This window comes from Planococcus citri, chromosome 3 (genome assembly GCF_950023065.1).
Source record: "Planococcus citri chromosome 3, ihPlaCitr1.1, whole genome shotgun sequence".
NCBI lineage: Eukaryota > Metazoa > Arthropoda > Insecta > Hemiptera > Pseudococcidae > Planococcus > Planococcus citri.
The window spans coordinates 65071972-65093784 of NC_088679.1; the positions used below are offsets into that span (position 1 = coordinate 65071972).

General features: G+C 34.7%; 1 long non-coding RNA gene and 1 pseudogene across 1 annotated transcript; one reads left to right on the forward strand and one right to left on the reverse strand.

Moving 5' to 3' along the window:
• Positions 1 to 5029: 5029 nt before the first annotated feature.
• LOC135842090 (uncharacterized) lies at positions 5030 to 5569 on the reverse strand. The gene is made up of 2 exons (XR_010558067.1): positions 5432 to 5569; positions 5030 to 5334 (listed from the first exon to the last, which is right to left on the reverse strand). It is a non-coding gene; the product is annotated as an uncharacterized LOC135842090 (long non-coding RNA).
• A 542-nt stretch (positions 5570 to 6111) lies between these two features.
• LOC135842089 (lysine-specific demethylase 6A-like) lies at positions 6112 to 21541 on the forward strand (annotated as a pseudogene).
• The last annotated feature ends 272 nt before the right edge of the window (positions 21542 to 21813 follow it).

The following is a 21813-nucleotide window of genomic DNA, read 5'->3' on the forward strand; positions in this document are numbered from 1 at the left end:
CTATTACATACCTAATATTGAAACACATTCAAAGGTGTTTGAAATGAAACACAATTTCATAACTTTTCAAGTTTTTTAAAATGACTGAGTGGGTACTAGAAGTTTGAAATTTTTTCAGAAGTTGAGTTGCATGTTGAAATTGTTTAGTGCTCTCTTACTATTATTATTATTTTTTTTTGGAGATGTGCCCCAGTTCCAGTCTAGACGTCTAGACCGTTGGGAAAAGTATACTGAATAGTAAATACCTATTTACATACATCTGGGATCTGGGCACATCTTTTTCATTATTTATGTCTCCATGCTACCATACCAGAAGGCTTATTGAGTGAGGTATGTAGTCGTCGGGTGTCTTCCTGCTCCCTTCTTCAGAGTCTTCAGAGATCTCGGATCATCGGATGGCATCTTCTCGTGTGGAATTTCCTATGGTTAATGTTCTTATTCTATTTCTACTATAACACAATACACGTGTTTTCGAGAATTTTTTTCTGTTCTCAACATCTTTGATATATTTTTATGCTGTTTCCTAATTTACAGTAAAGTTCAAGTTCAAGTTGCGGACTAACGAAGAGAAAACACCACGTGGCATCGCCAAGATTTCATTTCTCTAAGGAGGGGACAAAACCTGATATTTTAGGCATTGAAAATCGAAATTGGAAGTAATTTTTGAAAATCCTTCATATTTTTATTTCATGAAAATGAAGAAAGTCGCTGAATCACTCAAAGTGAATTTTGGTTTTTCAACTTCGTTCGGTAAAATATGTACTAAAACGTTGTGGAAATTGTAAATTTCAAAAATCCACTACAGGCTCCAGAATCACACCAAACCGTTCACTGTTCCCAATCGATTTGGCAGGTCGAAAATAGACTATTCTGTGATTCTTTTCTCAATTCTCATTCTTGACTCAAATTTGATCTTCAAAAATTTACTACCTAATAGTCGGGGAGCCCGCATAAGGATCTATTGCACCCCAACCCCCCTGTCGATCCACCGGGGGGAGTCCTATCCTAAGGAACATTTCTAGCCCTTGTCCTTAAAAAAAGTGGCCCTGCTTACAAAATGGCGACCATTTTGATTGACAGGTCAGCCGAAATCGCAGATTTTGCGTTCCAACATAGGACTCGCACGAAATTTCTTAAACCGTACAAAAGTAGATTGAAAGATCAGACAGAAATTTATCACCTGTCCAAATTTCAAGTCCTAAAGTGCGTTTTTCGATTTTTGGCGAATTTTAAAAAATCTAATTTAGGCCAAAAATTAGGGGGGGGGAATCAAAATTTTACCAAATAGACCAAGAAAGCTGAAATTTGGGATATACCCTATTTTCGACATGCCAAATCGATTGGAAACTGTTTCAAATCGTTTTGAGCAGTTTTGGAGCCTCCAGCAAATTTTATAAACTCGAAATTCCCACAAAATTTCATCAAATGGAGTTGGAAAGCCGAAATTCATTCTGTGAACCACTTTCAATACGCTACGAAGTCGACTGCAGGTGGATTTTAAGTCGTTTCGGAGCCTCCAGCGACTTTTTGAAAATTACTGGAGCCTCCAGTAGATTTTTGAAATTTCAAATTCCCACAACATTTTATCAAATGGAGTTAGCAAGCTGAAATTGACTTTGCATACTAATTTCAATACAATATGAGGTCGACCGCATGGTGGTTTTAAATGGTTTTGAAGCTTGCAGCAGTTCCAGGTACTTTTTGGAAGTTTCAATGTTCCAAAGAACTCCATACAACCTTTCAAAAAGTCGCTGAAAGCTGCAAAACGACTTGAAATCCACCAGCAGTCGACTTCTTTTAGCGTAGGTATTGAAATTAGTTTGCAGAATAAATTTCGGCTTTTCATCTCCATTTTTGATGAAACGTTGGGAAATTTTAAGTCTCAAAAGTCTACTGGAGGCTCCAGTAATTTTTAAAAAGTCGCTGGAGGCTCCAAAACGACTTAAAATCCGCTTGCAGTCGACTTCGTAGCGTATTGAAATTATTACGCAGAATGAATTTCAGCTTTCCAATTTCATTTGATGAAATTTTGTGGGAATTTCGAATTTCTTAAGTCTGCTGGAGACTCCAGAACTGCTCAAAACGGTTTGAAACAGTTTCCAATCGATTTGGCGTGTCGAAAGTATGGTATGTATATCCCAAATTTCAGCTTTCTTGGTCAATTTGGTAAAATTTTGATTTTTTCCCTCATTTTTGGCCTAAATTTGATTTTCAGAAATTCACCAAAAATCGAAAAAGGCACTTTAGGACTTGAAATTTTGACAGGTGATAAATTTCTGTCCGATCTTTCGATCTACCTTTGTACGATTTAAAAAATTTCGTGCGAGTCCTGTGTTGGAACGCAAAATCTGCGATTTCGGCTGATCTGTCAATCAAAATGGCCGCCATTTTGTATAAGTAGGGCCACTTTTTTTTTGAGGACAAGGGCTAGAAATTTTCCTTAGGACTCCCCCTTTAAGAAAAAAATTGTCACGGAGGATCGACGGGAGGGGGTGGGGTACAATAGATCCTTATGCGGGCTCCCTGACTATAAAAAAAAAATTGGAAAATTCTTTTTGGCATTTGAAATTTTTGCATGATCTTTCGATCTAGCTTTGTCCGTTTTGAAAATCTTTTGTGCGATTTCCATGATTGTTATGAAAGCAAAATCTGTGATTTTGGATTTTTTTTTAGTACGACCAATTTTTTTTGGCAAATTTATCACAAAAAAATCAAAATTCGGAGAAAATCAATTTTCCAAACATCAAAAAAGTTTAAATTTATTCTGTTGTCTTTTTTTCACCTCTTTCTGACGTATTTCATGAAATAGTTGATAAAAATTACACTCTTTGCAAAAAAATTGAAATTTGTTTATTTTTTGAACCTTTTCGAATTTTGATTTTTTGCGATGAGTTCAAATCGTCGAGTGAAAGGTTTTTTTTCAACTTTTTCAACGGATATGTAAAAATAGGGGTTAAATGGGTCAACTTCACCAATCAAAATTTTTTTTCATGTTTTAAATAAAAAAATCGCATTTTTTCGCAAACTTTCAATTTTTTAAAATCGACTTTACGAAATAATGCCATCCCAATTATACGTTGTTCAGCATGAAAAGTTGTCCATAATATATTTTTTTCAGAATTTTTGAAAGTCTGAACGATAGGAAAACTACGTTTTGAAACTTTTCGAGCTGATTTTTCGTACAAAAAAAAGTGGCCACACTGATTTTCATGATTATTACCAAAATGCCTTTCAAGACCCCTAGTTATTGGAAAAAGTTCCATTTTGGTAGGTATCGCAGTTATCGAGTAATCTATTGCTGAAATGGATGATATTTCAAGTTCACTGAAAACTTTGACATCCCCTAGCAGCATTTGAAAAAGGGCTAGAGGGCTGCGATTTGCGCCATTGGTCATCTCTTCGGGAGGTCTTTCCGCAGGAAAAATTTCAAAAAAATCGCCGACCTCCCTTTATCACTTCTTGCTTGGTCGAATTGATCGTTGATGTGGAATGACCAAACAGTAAAATTAAAACTGAAAAATGAAAATCCTTTTCCCTTAAAAAAACTGGTAAAAAGCCTGAAAATAGTGAAAATTGAAAAAAGAAATTGAATTAGGAATACAGAACAAAGCAAAAAAAAAAGTGAAAATTAAATTATTGCAAAAATAAACTAAAAAGAAGTACTTACAGTAAAAGAACTGAGAACTAGAAAAAATGAAAAGGAATCAAAATGGAGCCAAAAAGAACCAAAAAACAGTTTGGAAAAAAATGATTCAGAACCAAGAGGCAAAAAATATACAAAAACTCAAATAATTATCTTGGGAACAGAACCAAGAGCTGAAATGAAACTACTTATAAAGAACTAAAAAGTGAAGAACTGAAAAACGAAAACGAGAACGAAATAGAGAAGAGGTTCTTAGAAAAAAGAAAACTCAAAAAATTCCGTTTTCGTAGCCCTAAAAATTTTACTCCAAACCTTCGAAAAAATAATTAAAATTTGAAAAAAAAATTCAAAATTGATTCCGCACCGGGCAAGGATCGATCTCCCTACCTTCCGCACGACGATCCGGTACCAGCGCCTCATGGCTATGCTGCGGGTTGCCAATCCTTCCCCTCACCCCTCGCATGCGTGCGCACTTTACGGTCATGACTTCCGTCCTGGATGAATCGTTTCTTCTTCTTACTACTACACAAAATGGACTGCTTTGCTCTGTTTACGTGTTTACGTTGTTGTTATTATTTTCGTCGGTAGTGTGCGTGTGTGCGTATATGCAGCCAGTGTTTCTTCGGTATCGTGGTCGTGTATTGTATGTATGTGTATTGTATTATATACCTAGTCCGCATTATTGTGTTCGTTTGTTCTTTTTGTGATTTTGTATAAGTGTATGGTGAAATTTTTCATTTAAATCGTTCATCAACCATATTGTGTTCAATGTTCATCAGTGATCAGTTTTTAATTCATAAATAGTCTTATTATCGATTGGTTACATATCTCGTTAGTGTACGTACGCTTATTCTCATGCAATAATGGTGAGTGGCCGTGTGTACGGTGTTGATATTGTTTTACGCATACATTCTTTTGTTCGGATTACTCGATTATAAAATCGACAACGGTGTTTCACGCGTTGTCAAATTTTTCTGCATGTTTCAATGTTCGAATTATCGACACGATTACTCGAATTTTATTCGACGGTTGTGGCGTTTAATTATTCATTCTGTATTTTCGTGTAGTTGTAATCCGCTACGTGCATTCGTAGCCTTGGAAAATGGACGTTGCGCGACGAGAATGTGCAGGTGTATGTTGTCTTACGCGCATGGTTATCTTTTTTACGAATAAAATTTTTATACGAAAAATAAAATTTATCTACACATTTATTTCCCATCGAATATCGAGTTATCACGAATGAAAATCAGATCCACGAAAGCCTAACTTGGTCCACCGTTAACTCATGTTGTAGGCCGGAGGCTACGTGATTCTATATCCGAATTTCCTTGTGATATTTATCTCGAGTATGAATCAATCAGATGTAATGAAGTACTGATAATGGAATGATCGTATCCGTAATTTAATTTATTGGTCGATGAGTAATCGAGAATTCGTTCATTGATGATAATAATATCGTTAGGAGTTAGGAGTATAGATCTAGTTACAATATTATCGATTAATTAATTTTTTTTCATGTTACAGGGCCCTGAAATCATTTCAACGAGTATTGCATTTAGAACCGAGCTACGTTACAGCGAACGAAATACATCTGAGGTTAGGTTTGATGTTCGAAGTTAACGATGATTGGGATGCAACAACGCTGAGACACCTGCAGTTCAACGTATTTGACTCGAGCTCCGGTACATTTTCTAAATTAGAGAGTAAGTATTAGTGCAGAAGTAGTACTCCTTCGAGGAATAGATCACTCATCAGCTCGCTAGAATACGAATGCGAAATACTAGATACCTGGATAGTCTGTTACGTCAACGGAATCTGATTCATCTTCAGTGTATACGAGTGACGAAACATTCGAAATTTTAGGCCTACGAAGCACCTGGCACATTATGCGATGAATAAGCTTGGAAATAATTCGCATCTCGAACGACTAACGAACTGTCGAGTGGAAATTACACGAACGTATTTGCGAGATGTTCGAATTAGTCTGGTTGAATATCAACAACGTTGGTCGCTTTATGTACCGTTATACGTGCCACTGTTCGTGTAAGAAACGTTGGTGCAATCGCTCGAAACACTTATTTCAAGTCAGCAGCTGTCGTAGTGTTCTTTTCTTCGTGTTATTATCGTCAAATGCTACACGTTTTATCTCATTTTTTTATACGGTGTTCGATTTTTACTTACAGACGGTACGGTTTCATATGGTGGATTTATCCAAGTTCAAGGTGAATATCGTGTAGTCCGCCGAAGACAGTTATGAAAATTTGCTGAACGAAGAAAACTCGTCTACCGATTCATTTGCCAGCTATGTCGCCTGTTAGGTATGTTATTTTACCATCGACATTAGTTTTTAGACAGCTGATAAGTGATAAGGTACGTGTGCATTGGTGCGCGTCCATTATTGTATACTAAGCTTAAGCTGATATCAGCGATACGAGTGTAATTTTCAATTTTTATGTCACTTTGTAGGATAGATGTACCGCTGCATTGACGTTTTAGACGATAAAAGTCGACGAAAGAGTTACGTTTTGGAGAATTTTCGCCCAAATCAATCGAAACGGATGCGAAATCCGGCCAGTTGTTGTGTCGCTTTACTAGAATTAGTAAAGTAGCTTCCCTATAGTAATTTTTTCGAGAAGTCTGGAAAGAAACGCGGATACATGGTGCTCCATCGGGTAAGTTTTTATTCGTGATTCTCTATTTAGCACCGTACAGAACGACGACGACGTATTCTAGTCAACTGTTTATATGTTTGTGATGCAGGGTTCTCTATCAGCAGCGAAACCAGCCTATGGATGCTCTGCAAGCTTACATCCGAGCTGTAGAATTGGATAAAAGTCATAGTGCCGCTTGGGCTAATTTAGGTATGGGTTCTCTGCTATGCTTTTACGTAATTCGCCGAGAGTTCTGTGCGACGGTTTACCGACGTAGGTCTTCAGCAGGGCTCGTACTCGATTACTTTTTAAGTAATGTAACGAAGATACTGAAGTTATCAAGGGTACTTTTTGGTTACTTTTTCAAAATTTTGGTTATTTAAATTACTTTTTTGAAAAAAAAATTCACGTCGTGGTATTGCCTTTTGAAAAGAAATATCACCAGAAGATTAAATTGCGGAAATATAACACGTTTATCATCCACCCCCCTCCCCAGTTGGCTACGTTCAATTTTCAGCTTTTGATGAAATTGTCGAGGTATCATAAATTGGTATAAAATCATTAAAATCTCTACGTTTCATCAAATTTGCTTAAAAGTGTCGTTTTGTGCCAACATTTTTTATAAATAATTGTCACTTTTTTGCAGAAAATTTCAAAGACATTTTCTCCCAAAATTTACTCAACAGTTTCGCTTTATTCCCAAAAATTCCCCAAAGAAAACTGTTATTAAGTGTTTTTTTTTTTTTGAATCAAAATGTTGTGACAGATGTTCATTATTTTGGCAAAAAGTGAGAAAAACAAATATTTTTTTTTGTCAAATTGGCTGAAATTCTCACTGCTTTGTTAAAAATTGTTGAAAAAGTCATCTCCAAAATTTTTGAAAAAAGCCAGTTTTTCTGCTAAAATCAGGCAAAGTCTCGCGTCTGTCTAAAAATTGCTGAAAAGTTGTCGTTAAGAAAAAAAAACATGAGTCATTTTTTTCAAAAGTTGTCCAAGTCTCGCTTTTTGCCAAAAACTGCCAAAAATCGTTGAAAGGTCCCCCTTTTTTTGGGTCAGAAATTACTTAAAAGTTTACTGCTTTTTGCTAAAATTGTCAAAGTCTCCATTGAGTTTCGTTGCTAAATTTTAATTGGAATATTTTGTTCGATAATTTAAAAAAAAATCAAATTCAATTGAAATGTTTTTTTTTTTTTTTTTTTTTTTAAATCAAAATGTTGTGACCGATTTTTATTATTTTGGCAAAAAGTGAGAAAAACTAACATCTTGTTGCCAAATTGACAGAAATTCTCACTTCTTTGTTGGAAATTGTTGAAAAGTGATATCCAAATGCCTGAAAAAAGCCTGTTCTTTCTGCTGAAATCGTCGAAGTCTCGCTTTCTGCTATGGAAAGGCTCGCCTTTTATCAAAATTTTCAAAAAGTCACGTGTCTGTGTGAAAATTGCTTAAAAGTTATCGTTAGGGAAAAAAACATAAGTACATCACTTTTTTCAAAAATTGTCCAAGTATCGCTTTTTGCCAAAAACTTACAAAAATTGTCGAAAGGTCGCGCTTTTGTGCTAAAAAGTTTCGAAATAATTATGTTATCTTACTTCTGTTAGAAGTTACTTAGAAGTCCTCCTTTTTGCTAAAATTGTCAAAGTCCCCATTGAGTTTTGTTGCTCAAGTTTAACTGTAATATTTTGTTCGATAATTTAAAAAAAAACATCAAATTTAATTGAAACATTTTTTTTTTTTTGATTTTTCCTGTGGGTTGAAAATGTTTTGTTCGTCAAGTTTTGTAACGTTTTTTGATATTCCAAACATTACTCTAGTCTCGCCTAAAAATCTTCCTTCTCATTAAAAAATGTTAAAAAATTTCGTTTTTGCACGAAAATTGGAGGAAAATGGAAGTTGAGTTTCCTGTTCGAGGAAAATTTCGAATCATGGGTATGTTTTTTTTGCCCAATAAACTCAGTGTTTGGAATTCCATTTTAAAAAAGTCTGACAAAATATCAGAGAGTCATTTTTGAAATTTTGATTGGCATAATTTTAGTGATTCGTTCCATTTTTCTTCAAGTCTTAGTTTATATAAATATTGTCAGTAAATCAAAATTTACAAAAATTTTTGATTTTCAGCATGCCTAAAAACCTAATTTTTTTTCCCAAAAAAACCCTCAAGTCTCGTTTTTTTGCTAAAAATTTTCCAAAATTATCTACCAAGAATTTTCTTGTTTTCGCGAAAAAATTGCAAACAAGTTTCGCTTTTCTTTTTACAAAAATTCCAAAAAGTATAATTTTTTCCAATGGTTTAAAAATTCTTAGTTTTGAACAGACGTTGAAAAATTTCGCTGTTCTGTTTTTACAAAAATTACCCATGTCTTAGATTTTTACTTCTTTCCCAGAAATTGCAAAAAATTATCGAAAAATCTGTTTTTTTTTCAAAAGTTTCATTTATATTTTTTGATAAAAAAAGCGAAAAAGTAGGTATAATTTTTGTCTTTTTCCTATAAATGCGAAAAAGTCCTACTTTTTGATAAAATTATTGAAGTCTTGCTTTCTGTCAAAATTTTCGCTAAAAACTTTTGCTTCTTTGTCAAAAATTGATGCAAAGCCCTGTTTTTTGTTAAAATTATTGTCAAGCTTCGCTTTTTGCCAAAAATGGAAACAAGTCTCGCCTTCTGTCTGAATATCCAAAAAAAATTTGTTTTTTGACCAAAAATTGTCATTTTTTAGTAAAATTTTTGAAAGGTCTCATTTTTTTTCAAAGTTGTCGAAAAGTTTCGCTTTTTTGCCAGAAATTTCAGAAAAGCCCTTCTTTTAGTGAAATTATTCTCAAAGGGTCGCTTCGTGTCAAAAATTTGCTTTTTGTCCAGAAGTTGTAAATTATTCACTATTAAATTTTAATCAAGTATAAACCACAACATTTAACTGGAAATATTCTATTTTTTAAATGTTTTTTCACATTTTGTCGCTTTTCGAGTTACTTTTTGGTTACCTACTTTTTCAAACTTTTTTTTTTGTTGCTTAACTTACCTTTTTTTTTTTTGAAAAAAAATGAGTATTATTACATATAATCAATGATACGATCCTTGATTGTTGGGGGGGGGGGGCAGAATGTAAGAAACGCTTTGTGCTGAGTGAGTGTTGTACTATAAGCATTCATATGGGTAGCGCTGTAATTGATCCAAATCAAAATGGCCTGGGCCTATGTCGTGATAGTTAATGGGATGGATGCGTTGACCTTTCAAAACTGACGCCAACGTTTAGGCTTGAAGTGTATAAGAAAATAACAAGGAAGGGTGGGATTGTCTCGAGGCCCAAGGGTGAGTCAATTTGCAAGAGTTGCGAGTTGAGAAAACATCCTTGCCAAGTAGAAAGTGGTCCAGTAAAATTTGCTGACCAGACTAACCAACCAACAAACAACTGCATAAATTGTAGGCTGAAATACTACTCGTATGTACATTAATGATCGTGTGTTTTGTCTCTGTTACAGGTAATTTGTATGAAAGCTGTAATCAGCCCAGAAACGCGTACGCTTCTTTAGTGAACGCTGCTCGCAGTTTGGAAGCCAACGGACCTATCAACGAAATTTCGTTGAAGAAATCTATCACACAGTCGTGTATTTCGTCTTTAAACGCCAAACTGGCTCAACAAATCGAACTTCTGCAAAGTCACTTGTGCAACGCTCCGATGCCTAGTATCACCTCAAAGTGAGTTCGTAATTAATCCTTTGTCGCCGCTTAGATCCTTCTTTTGCATACATCTGTGAGTGATCAAAACGAGGCTAATTTTCCCCATATTTCTATATTTTTATTGCAGACGTAGGCAATTGCCATCCATCGAGGAAGCGTGGAATTTACCGATGACTGCTGAAATGGCTTCTAGACAGCAGATGGAACAACAACAACTACAAATAAAACAGAAGCAAAAGCAATCACACAAATCTGGCTCTCAAAAGCATAACCAGGTTTGTTCGCTTTTCTGATTAGTCCTCCCAAAAAGCGGTTGTATTTTTTTTGGAGGGGGAGGGGGAGAGAAAAAAATTTACAAAAGATCGATGATAGTTGAATTTACGAGTAGAACTATGGATGAGACAGTATAGTACGATAAATGTTTGCAAAATGTGTCAACCGTTCTTCTGGTGAGTCATCGATGATTTCTTCAAATTCATTTTTAGTGTTGAAGAATTCACATGGTTGTACAAAGGGAAGGTCACAAGGCCGAAGGGATAGAGTCTGAGGGTTGCTTGTTTTCGTACCTTGCTTTATGTATAATTCTTTCCCTTGCTTGTGTATTTGTTATATATGTATGTATGTTTGTTTTGCATTGGTGTATTTTTTTTCTCGATGTACCTACTCGTACTCAGGAGCTTCATGTAGCGAATGGTCATACCAGCAGTTCTACTGCCATCACCCCTGTAACTACCACTGCCTCAACTGCTACTCTCACTGCCTCTACGAAACGATTTAAGGTCAGCTCCTCGCCTATACTAATAATAACGGACTGTGTGTTTTGAAAATTTGGAAGTTGGCGTGCTTATTTAATATGTTCGCTCTCAGTTGTAATTAATCGGTGAATTTTTTCGATTATGTTTCAGGTCGGTCACAATGGCGAATTGATGAATTCATCGGACGGATCTGTATCGTCGATAGATTCTAATAAAACAAACAACAGCGCTAATAATAATAACAGTAATTGCAATAATTATAATTCGACGCCTGCTTTCTATCTCAACACTCAGCAAATGATGACGTTGCAATTCTTGCAACAAAACGTACGCACGTTAACGCCTCCGCAACAGGTAGGTCGACGTTTTTTCGCTTTCTTTTTCGAACATCACCTGTCCTTCTAGTTCCTTATCAGCAATTCAAATTTGCCAATATGTTGATCGAAATTTAATGAAATCCGTCTTTTTTTCAGAACGCTTTACAGCAGCTTCAAAATCAGTACCGATTAATGGTACAGCATCAGCAACAGGTTAAGCAGCAGCAAATGCAGCAACTAAACGAATCTGGAAATTACGCTATGCCCGGTCAGAATACAGCGATGGTACCTCCTGTACATGCGCATTCATCTTCGCCAAATTCGACCACTTCTCAGTCGCAAAGCAATCATCCGCACGCTTCAGTTATCAAGCAATATATACCGCCGGTGAGTTTTGAAGATGTTGTAAACTTTTAATACGTCTGCGCGACCTCGCCTATTTTTTTTTTTTTTTTTTTTTGGTACAATTTGGGTATTTTTGAGTAAAAAATAATGGTGAAATACCCCTGTCCTCTGAAAAAATTTCAGTATCTAAAATTTTTTCAATTTTTTTGGTTTCCCAGAGGAATAAATATTCACAAAAGAAAATCTGAAACCGCCTTATTTACGAACCAAACTTAGGAAGGTACACGAAACTTTTCTCTTTCTAAAAATATTTCTACCAAAAATTGAAAAAGTCTCACTTTTTTTTCTAAATAGCCAAAATCTTGTTTTTTGCTAAAAATTGTGACTGTCACTTATTCTCAAAAAATTTCCTAAAAACTGAAGAAAAGCAAAAGCGTTGTTTTTTTTTACAAAAATTGCGATAGTGTCATTTTCTTTCAATAATTGTCAAAGAGTCTTGCTTTTTGCTGAAATTGTCAAAACTTTTTTATTTCACTCAAAATTGGCAAAAATGTTGCTTAAACGTCGAAAGACTCCCTTTTTTGCCAAATATTAACAAGAATTAGGGCTACTAAAAAATTACGTTTTTTTTTACCAAAAACTTGCGAAAAAGTCTCGTATTTTCTCCAAAATTACTCAAAAATCTCGCTTTTTTGCCAGAAAGTATTTATTTTGCTAATAATTCCCAAAAAGCCTCGCTTTTTTACTTAAATTGGTAGTCTTGCTTTGTGCCAAAAAATTGTAAACAATTCTCGCCAATTCAAAATTTGATAAAAATTGTGTTATTTTTTTTACACAAAAATTTCTCAAAATCATAGTTTTTTTAAAAATTACCCAAAAGTCTCGCCAAAAAGTCTTTGTTTGTCATCAACCAACAGAACAAAGTCTTAATTTTTTCGACGAAAATTTCGAAAAAAAGAGTCACTTTTTCCGTTAATTGCCAAAAAGTCCTGGTTTAAATTAAAATGGTCAAAGTCATGCTTCTTGCCAAAAATTCTCGCCTTAATAGCAGAATTGAAAAATTTTGCTTTTTTAGCAGAAGTTTTCAAAAATCACAAAAAAACTCGTTTTGTAACATTCCCAAGAATTGTTACCTTCTTTTTGTCACAACTCACAAGTTCAAATTCTTGCGTTTTGGCAAAAATTTCTACTTTTTTGCTAAATTCCTTGAGATTTTCAATATTTTCCCAAAAATTCCCAAAAGTCTCCTTTTTTCCCCAAAATTTCCAAAATGTATCACTTTTTTGCCAAAAATTCACATCTTTTTAGCAAAATTAAAAAGTAGCTTTTTTAGCAAAAGTTGCCAAAAATTACTGAAAAAAAAACTAATTTTTTTACATTCTCAAGAATTCTTACCTTCTTTTTGTCACAAGTTCAAATCCTTGCGTTTTAGCAAAAATTTCCACTTTTTTGCTAAATTCCTTAAAATTTTCAATATTTTCCGAAAAATTCCCCAAAAGTCTCCTTTTTTGCTCAAAATTGCCAAAAATGGTCAAAATCGTCCCCTTTTTCAAAATGTAGGAAACATTTTTGCTTTTTTACTTACCAGAAGTTGTCGAAAAGCCCTGTTCAGCTTATTTAAATTAAAAAACTAGAACAATAATTTTCAACTTGTTATGTTCTGTTTTTTTGTGATTTTATGTTTTGCTCTCGTTTTCACTTGTTTGGTTTCTTTTTTCCTTTTGCCTACTTTTTCGAGCTTTTTTTGGTTTCCAAAGTTACCTTTTTTTTTTTTTTTTTTTGAGAAATTGAATACGATCATTTTACTTATTTAAACATATTTTTGGAAGAAAATCAAATTTTGTGTTTTTTTTTTCAATATTTCTCCTTCTAAGGAGTCAAAAAATTCACGCGGATAGAGTTAGGTCTGCTCTAGGTATACGTTTTGGATGGAATCAATTTTTTTTTTGTTCAAAACTTGTTGAAGTAGGTTCTGCCTTTTTTTTTTTTTTTTTTTTTTTTTTTTTTTTTTTTAAACGTGTTTTCTCCGTTTTGTGTACTCAAGAAGGAGGGGAGGGGTCAACAATTTTTTTCCATGGGTACCCATACCCAACAATGTTTAATCGAAATTTTAAAAATCTAAAGAACGTTGTAATCAGACAATTAATTTATTTTTCAGATCAACGCGCACGAATCTGAAATGAAACCACCTTCAACCACCGATCTGGGCGTTAGTGATCAAGAATTACAAGCGTTGTTGTCGCAAAAGGATTTAGCGAAATCGTTAGCCGAAGATATATTGAAACAGTTCGGAACCACGAGCGGAGATGACGATTTCGATATAAAGGATGAACCTGTTGACATTCCTTCAACTCAAACAGGTATACCTAATATTCTCGCAATGCAACGTGTCTTTATTCAATTCACTTATATGTGTAGTATCTTTTCAATTAATAACGATGACTGATGTATGTATTTTTATCATTTTTTTCGATGAATGAATTGCTTACGCAGATAACTCAAGCAATAATATCAGTTCGAGTACCAATCCACCGTCGAGTGTTCAACAGAAAAAAGCTTTACCCAGTACCGCTGACGTTTGTTACCGTAAGTGTAGTACGATTAGGATTTCAGTTTGAAGTACTCGTAATTGTTGGAAAAACGTGCAACTTGATCGTTTTTCGTTTCATATTTCAGAATTCAAAGATGAAGCGTGTACTAAACCCGAACCTAGGGATAGTGTTTCTAAAGAACTTCCGAAAGGGGTGGACTATTCGATCGATATGACAGCTAAACAGATGATCGAATCGTGCAAGTAAGTCGAGCTGGTTTTTTAACGCATGCTTCCAATTTTGGAGGATTACGAATTGTAATTAATAATCGTGTTCTTACAGGGGTAAAGGTCTAAATGGAGTAACGAACGGATGTATAGTATACGACCATAATGGCCTGCCACCTACACCGCCGGATCCTCCGCCTCAAATATTAACTAAAGAACAACTATTACCTCAGACTCCGTCAGTATTCTTAGATAATAAAAAACAAGTGTTTAGTCCGCAGTTGCAAGAATTCTGCTTGAAACATCCGATAGCGGTTGTTCGTGGGATTGCTGCTGCTCTTAAATTAGGTTTGTATCGTCAAATGATATTCTAGTATTTAGCGTTCGTAATGTTTTCTCGTGCGAGCTGTTTTTAAAATTCGTAAATGTTTACGGCGCAGATTTGGGATTATTCTCGACTAAAACTCTGGTCGAAGCGAATCCCGATCATTTGATTGAAGTTAGAACGCAAGTACAGCAAAGCGGTGACGAAAATTGGGACCGGTTACACGGTCGTAAAGGCTGGGCTTGCATTAGCCATCGATCGCACACCACCATAGCCAAATACGCTCAGTACCAAGCGTCCGGATTTCAAGATTCGTTAATGGTATGGAAGCAGCGATTGTTGTACTTGATTTTTTTGCTTTTCAATCATTGGGATGGAATTGATTGAGTGTGTGGTCTTTTTTTGTAGGAGGAACGAGAGAAAATTGGAGCTACTCAATCATCCAATTCGCAAGTTTGTTCTAGTAATTTATCTGATTCTGATTCTAAAGATTCGACGGGCAATGTAAAGAGAAAAAAGGGCTGTCATTTTGTAAGTATTTTCTGCTGGTTGTGTTCAGAAGATGGCCGTTGTTGGTTAAAGAAATGACTGTACGAGATCTAACGTTTATATTTTGACACGTTTCGCAGAGTGTACCAGGTATCAAACCGCCCCAAGGTTCGAAAATGTTGAGATTCGGCACAAATGTCGATCTATCTGACGACAAAAAATGGCGATCGCAGTTACAAGAATTGATGAAATTACCAGCTTTCGCTCGAGTTGTTTCGGCAGGCAATATGTTGTCACACGTTGGACACAATATTTTAGGAATGAATACGGTTCAATTATATATGAAGGTAGATGATCAGAATACAATTATGGAAAGATTAACTCGGTGACGTTTTTAATGCTGATTTTTGGTTTTAATTCGCGTGCCTAGGTACCCGGAAGTCGGACTCCAGGGCATCAAGAGAATAATAATTTCTGTTCCATTAATATAAATATCGGTCCAGGCGATTGCGAGTGGTTCGCTGTACCAGATGCGTATTGGGGTGTAATTTATAATCTGTGTGAAAAGTTAGTAGTGGTTTATTTCTTATGAGATATTCGGCTACGAAACGATTGTTTTTTTGTTTTTTGTTGTTGAATTTTATGGTAACTAATTGCGTTTTCCTTCGGCAGAAATAATATCAATTATTTACACGGATCTTGGTGGCCGACGCTCGAAGATTTAGCTGCTGCGAATGTACCATTGTATAGATTTTTGCAAAGACCCGGTGATCTAGTGTGGGTGAATTCGGGTTAGTAGAAGATTTTTTAATATGTACACTCGAACTATTGAGTACCTTATTGACGTCCAACTTGATGCAATTTATTCTGGCAATCTCGCGTAATACGACTTAGTTTACGTTCGTATAACTGAGCTGCTTGAATGGATTGCTTCGACTTGGAATCAATTTACTTCTTCTACAAGGTCGCTTATTTATAGCGTATTTTAACGGCATTTATTTTGTATTCAGGTTGTGTTCACTGGGTGCAAGCGATAGGCTGGTGCAATAACATCGCCTGGAACGTTGGACCTTTAACAGCTCGGCAATATCAGTTAGCCATCGAACGATACGAATGGAATAAATCGCAAAATTACAAAAGTATAGTTCCTATGATACATTTATCGTGGAATTTGGCTAGAAATATCAAAGCTTCCGATCCCAAACTATTCGAGCTTGTCAAGTAAGTGAAATAGATATTTTACAGGGCTCGTTTTGGGTTACTTTTTAAATACAAATTTTCAAAAATTCAAGTTTTTTCATACATGTGTATGTAGAGTAATTTGTGAAAAGGTACACCCTGCCTTCTGCTAAAATCATCAAAGTCTCGCTTTCTGCCAAAAATAGCAAAAAATCTCGCTTTTTGTCACAATTGCCTATATAGTCTCGTATCTCGCTACAAAGTGTCGTTTTTTTGGCAAAAATTCTTCATAGTTTCCATTTTTTTTTACCTATAAAGTGGAAAAAATTACCAAAAATGCCAGTTTTTTTCACCAAAAAATTCCGAAAAAGTATCTTTTTTGCCAATACATAATTACTTACTTAAGAGTTTTTCAAAAATTTGTAAGTATCGATTATTCACAAAAATTCTCCTTTTTTTTTCAATCAACAAATTCGAAAAAAGTTTCGATTTTTTCACCAAAAATGCAAAAAAAGTTTTTTTGTCAATAATTCAAAGTTTTGCTAAAAATTTGTCAGTTTCGATTTTTGCTAAAAATTGGCAAATTCACGTGTTTTATAAAATTGACGAAAAGTCTCACTTTCTTCCCCTGAAAATTATCCGGAGATCCAACTCTTTTGATAGAAATGGCCAATTCATTATTTTGGCCATAAATTTTCAAGGACGCTTGCTCTGCAAGGGGCGTAGGACGTTTGCGAACCACCCTATTGTTATTATTCCTCTTTTGTTGGGTTGATTAATGATCTAAAACTGAGACATTTGCGAACCAACGAGATTCAAATTAAAAATGAACTCCGAGCGAACGAGTGATTCATATTGAAGCCAATGTAAGACATTTGCGAACCAATACCAACCAGTTAGATGTAAACATGTCAACGCCTTTTTTGGCTTAAAAATAAAAAATAAAACTTCACCTAATAACTCACGTAACTCAGTGGTCCAGGAAACACTCCGTCCCCCAATAGCTAAAATTCAATACCTCTGAACTGTTTTTCAAAACTTTACATAACTTATACGAATATTCAAAGGGTCATTTCAAAACTAAGATTTCAACAGCAGAGTGACCTAAAATTGCAAATTTTTTCCCCACAAAAATGAGACGACCCTATCCTGTGGCAGGAAAATATGATATTTGAATCTATCTTTAGTGGAATGGGTCAATCACCATGCACAATCATACGTACTTGGATAAAGTGAAGTTTAAAAAAAAATAGTACATACATGCCTTGAACTGCTTGTATCTCAAAAATCACAATTTTGCAGTTAGGTCACTCTCACTTTACAGATGCTACCTATATTGACAAAAAAATCACTGTGGAGAGGGGAGTGAAAATTCAAAATTTGAGTCCTAGCGTGTAATAAGAACTCGAAATTCGAGCCTGAAATGCCCTGTGGGGACTTTTTCATACCAGTCGTGGGTTTACGAATTCCCCGGGGGAATATTCGCATCCAAGCCAAGTGGGGCGTTCTTATTCCCGAGTCTCGGGTATAAGAAAGTCCCCCTGGGGCATTCGTAGATTCAAAAATTGCGATGAAAAAGTCTCTTGGGGCATTTGTAGACCTGAGTATTAAAAAAGTCCCCCTGAGGAATTCGTAGACCCGAAAATTGGTGTGAAAAAGTCCCTCGGAGAAAATGTAGACCCCAGCCTTGGGTGCTTTTCAGATAAAATTTTTGGATCGCCATCTTACCCTTCAAACGGAGCGAAATTGCAATATGATAGGTATTCTCCTACTTCTCATCATATTTACGCAAAAGGACAACAGAGTGGTTCGCAAAAGTCCTACTTTTGGGGGTTGGTTCGCAAATGGGTACATTTTGAATTAGAATGTATGAGCATAATGATTCTTTTTCTTCGCCATCTCTATCCTATTGTGGTTCGCAAACGGGTTGCTTTTCGGCTGTCAATTTTCCTATTCATGGTTCGCAAACGGGAACCGGCCCTCTGCAAGGGACGGGGATCCCTTGAAGGGTAGAGCATCGTTGGAGCACGTTGAGGCAGCCCCCCTTCGTCCATTAGGAAAAAAATGGACGTGTTGTCTAAACGGTTGCCCTACCTATGTCTATCTGTCTGTTCGCCCTCCTAAGGTCATTGACCCGTCTGTCCGGTTTCTCGAGGGGCTCCTAATTTTTAAAGGTCAATGACCCGTTTTGCTGGTTCCTCAAGGTCAAATGTATGCATGGCTGATCTCTGAAGGTCATTGACCCGTCTGCATATACTATTTTTAAGGTCGTCATGTCTGGACTCTCGAGGTCATCGACCTACCCGCGTAGCCCCATCCCTACTGGAGATTTTTTTCGAATGAGGTGGCGAAATCTATCTCATTTTTCCTCACTAATTATCTTGAAAGTCTTATTTTTTCGACCAAAAATTGCGAAAAAGCATCACTTTTTTTTATCAATTTACTCAACCGAGTATGTTAAAAAGTTCTGCTTTATTTTGTTTTTTGGCAAAAATTTTCGTTTTTTCCTTGCAAAATTTCTGAAGTTTCATTTTTTTTTTAGAATTTTCCAAAAGTTTTCCTTTTACCAAAAATTATCAAACGGTGTTACCTTTTTTGCCAATAATATTACCAATAAGTCCTGCTTTTTGCTAAAATTATCAGGTTTTGATTTTTATTAAAAACTGTCAACAATTTTCGCTTTTTCAAAAGTTGACAAAAAATCCTTTTGTTTTAGCAAAAAAACAAAAAGTTTCGCTTCTTTTTTAAATGCTCAAAAAGTTTTGTATTGTGCCAAAAATCGCTAAAAGTTGTCGTTTTTTGAGAAGATGTTCCAAAAAGTTCAACTTTTTTCCCCAAAATTTATCAAATGGTCTTTCAAAACTTCGAAGAAAATGGATCAATCGGTGTGAGATTAACTTTTGAAAACTTGAAAAAACAACTCGTTTACTTTTTGACATTATTATCTTTGTGCAAAAAAATATTGTGGACTTTCTAACATGATGACAGATTTAAAAACCCAAATTGTAGAACATAATCAATGAATTACCAAAATTATACCTATCAAGTTCCCAAAATAACTTTCTGATACCTACCTATTCATTTTTTTAAAATCTGAAATTCTGAACATAGAGTTAGATCGAAAAAAAAAAAATATCCGTGATTTTAAACTATTCTTAGAGAGGGGACTTTACTCTCATGTTTTGGTTCCTTTTTCAAACTTTTTTGTTTAGGAAATTTACTTTTTTTTTTTTGTAATAAATTGAGTAGGTACTTACTTACTTACGAGCCCTGTATTATCGCTTTAATGGTTTACGAAATACTTATCAACGATGATTAACACTACTATTTTGTGTATCGCAGAATGTGCCTGTTGAGATCTTTGAGAAACTGCGTACTCATGTTGGAGTTCGTCAAATCTAAAGGCGTCGAAGTTCGATTCCACGGAAGAGGGAAAAACGAAGCTTCGCACTACTGCGGTCAATGTGAGGTAAGTGTCGAACTTTTGAATCTTGGTAAAATTTCTCGCCGTGTTGTGACATTCCAATTTTTTTTTTCTTCTTTACTATCCGCAGGTCGAAGTATTCGATATATTATTTATTCGAGAACAAGAAAAACGTCACGTCGTGCATTGCGTAGATTGCGCGCTAAAGCAGGCACCCGCATTAGAAGGGTTCGTATGCCTCGAAGAGTACAAAATGAGCGAATTGATCGAGGTTTACGATAATTTCTGCCTTCATCCCGGAATGGGTGTCAAATATTCGTGAAGTCTCAGCAATTAATTGCCTAATTTATTTTTCCCCGTGTGTACAGTTTTTTAGTTGAGGAATAACGTGTACAAAAGACAAAAATATCGATAATGGTGTGCGGTTGAGTTTTATTTTTGTTTATTAATTGTTTATATTGCTTGTTTCGATATTATTGTATTACCTGTAAATTATTATTCTCTTTTCTCGATCAAAAATGTGATTTTTACAAAATGAAAACGTTGAACGAGAATTTCCTTCTCTTCAACCAGGTACCTATTATTCCTACTCCCCGGCGTAATTTATTTGTACCGTTTTATTTTTATATCTTCGTTTTGTTTCGTTTTAGTTAATTGGTACAGTACAATTTTAAGGCGAATTTCAACACCATAGTCCGTGTTCTCCCGTATATTTTTTTTGTTTTTTTTTTTGTTTAGCATTGTATCCTTTTTACGTTGAATTTTAACGTAAAATTAATTTATTTTGTGTGTGATTTATGACACGACGATTTTTCTATGTAAAAGATGAAATGATGTATCGAATTCTTGGTAAAAAAAAAATGAGCCAACAAAAAAAAATAATAATTTATGGGCTTTCATTTTACGACCAAGAATTTTATACGTACCCGAAACTGCCATAATTTCAAAGATTTTCTTCTTTTTTTTTTCTATATAACGCGTAGGTATTTAAAATTTAGTAGACGATGATGTTTTAGCCACGCTTTGTAGTAATTTTAACGAATATTTTTTCACGTTCGTAAGACATGTATCGCGACGTGAGGGGAGATTGAGTACGAGATGCGTGTCATTTTGAACTGCCATTAGATTTATTTAATATTTTACGTACGTGTGTGAAGAATTATTGTCAATTCGTAACTCAATATTAACGTACACCAATCTTCCTTCGAAGGAAAGAGTGAATTGTGTTTTGAAATGAATGATTTTTCGATTTGTCGAATGAAAAAATTGACTCAATTTTTTAAAGATTGAAATCGCGAGTAGGAAAAGAGGAATTCATTCGTGTGTATTCCCCTCCATCTCTTAGTAATTGACCTTTTTGAACTCGTTCATTGAATGTATATTAATTATTATTAAAAAAAAAAATAATACGATATTTCATAAATTTTGGACCTACCAATATTGGTTCTTTAGTGTTGTTCGTTTTTGAGTTACGCTTCTTTCTCTTCTGTATTTTGAGCTGATTGAAAACGTAAGCTACCATTTTAATTTTTTTTTTCTAAATCTGAATCTGTTTTAAAAGACGTAATTTGAATTAAATGATGCTACCTGCCAAACCTGATGCACCCTAATAATATTCATGGTGTTTGGTATATCTGTACATTTTTGCACTAAACAGCAAGTTTTATTTCAATGACAATTCATTTTTTCAAATGCATATATTTCTCGTCAATTAACTTTCCTTCATCGTATTGTGTTCAAGTTTATTTATTACTCGGTAGGTTTTTTTTGTACCGATATGAATCTTTTTTTTTTTTTGTTGATGGTCATGCTGAACAGGTTTGCGAAATTTTAGATAGTAATATTTTTTCAAAGGGCAGGATTTTTTGTCGAAGATACAGGACTTGTGTATTACTGTATTTTATCGAGTAGGTAAGATTTCTGTATATAATAGTTGATCTCAAATAATTTATTGTATAACACAAATAAATTGTATATTTCAGAATTGTTTTTTTTTGTGGTTGGTTTCTACGAATTATTTTAAAAGATTGAAAAAACGTTTTTCTATATACAAATCGAAATAACAAAAGAGCTTCTCGTTTTCACCGCTCGATGCGCTGAATCATAAAAATTTCAAGATTCGTTTGTGCCGATTAAACACAAAACACTAGTAACACGTTAAAAAAAAAAAAAAAAATGTTCAAAACGTTTTTTTAAACTCCAATTTCCTATAAAAAACACGTTTTTTCCAGTTTCTTGTAGAAAAAAAGTGGAATT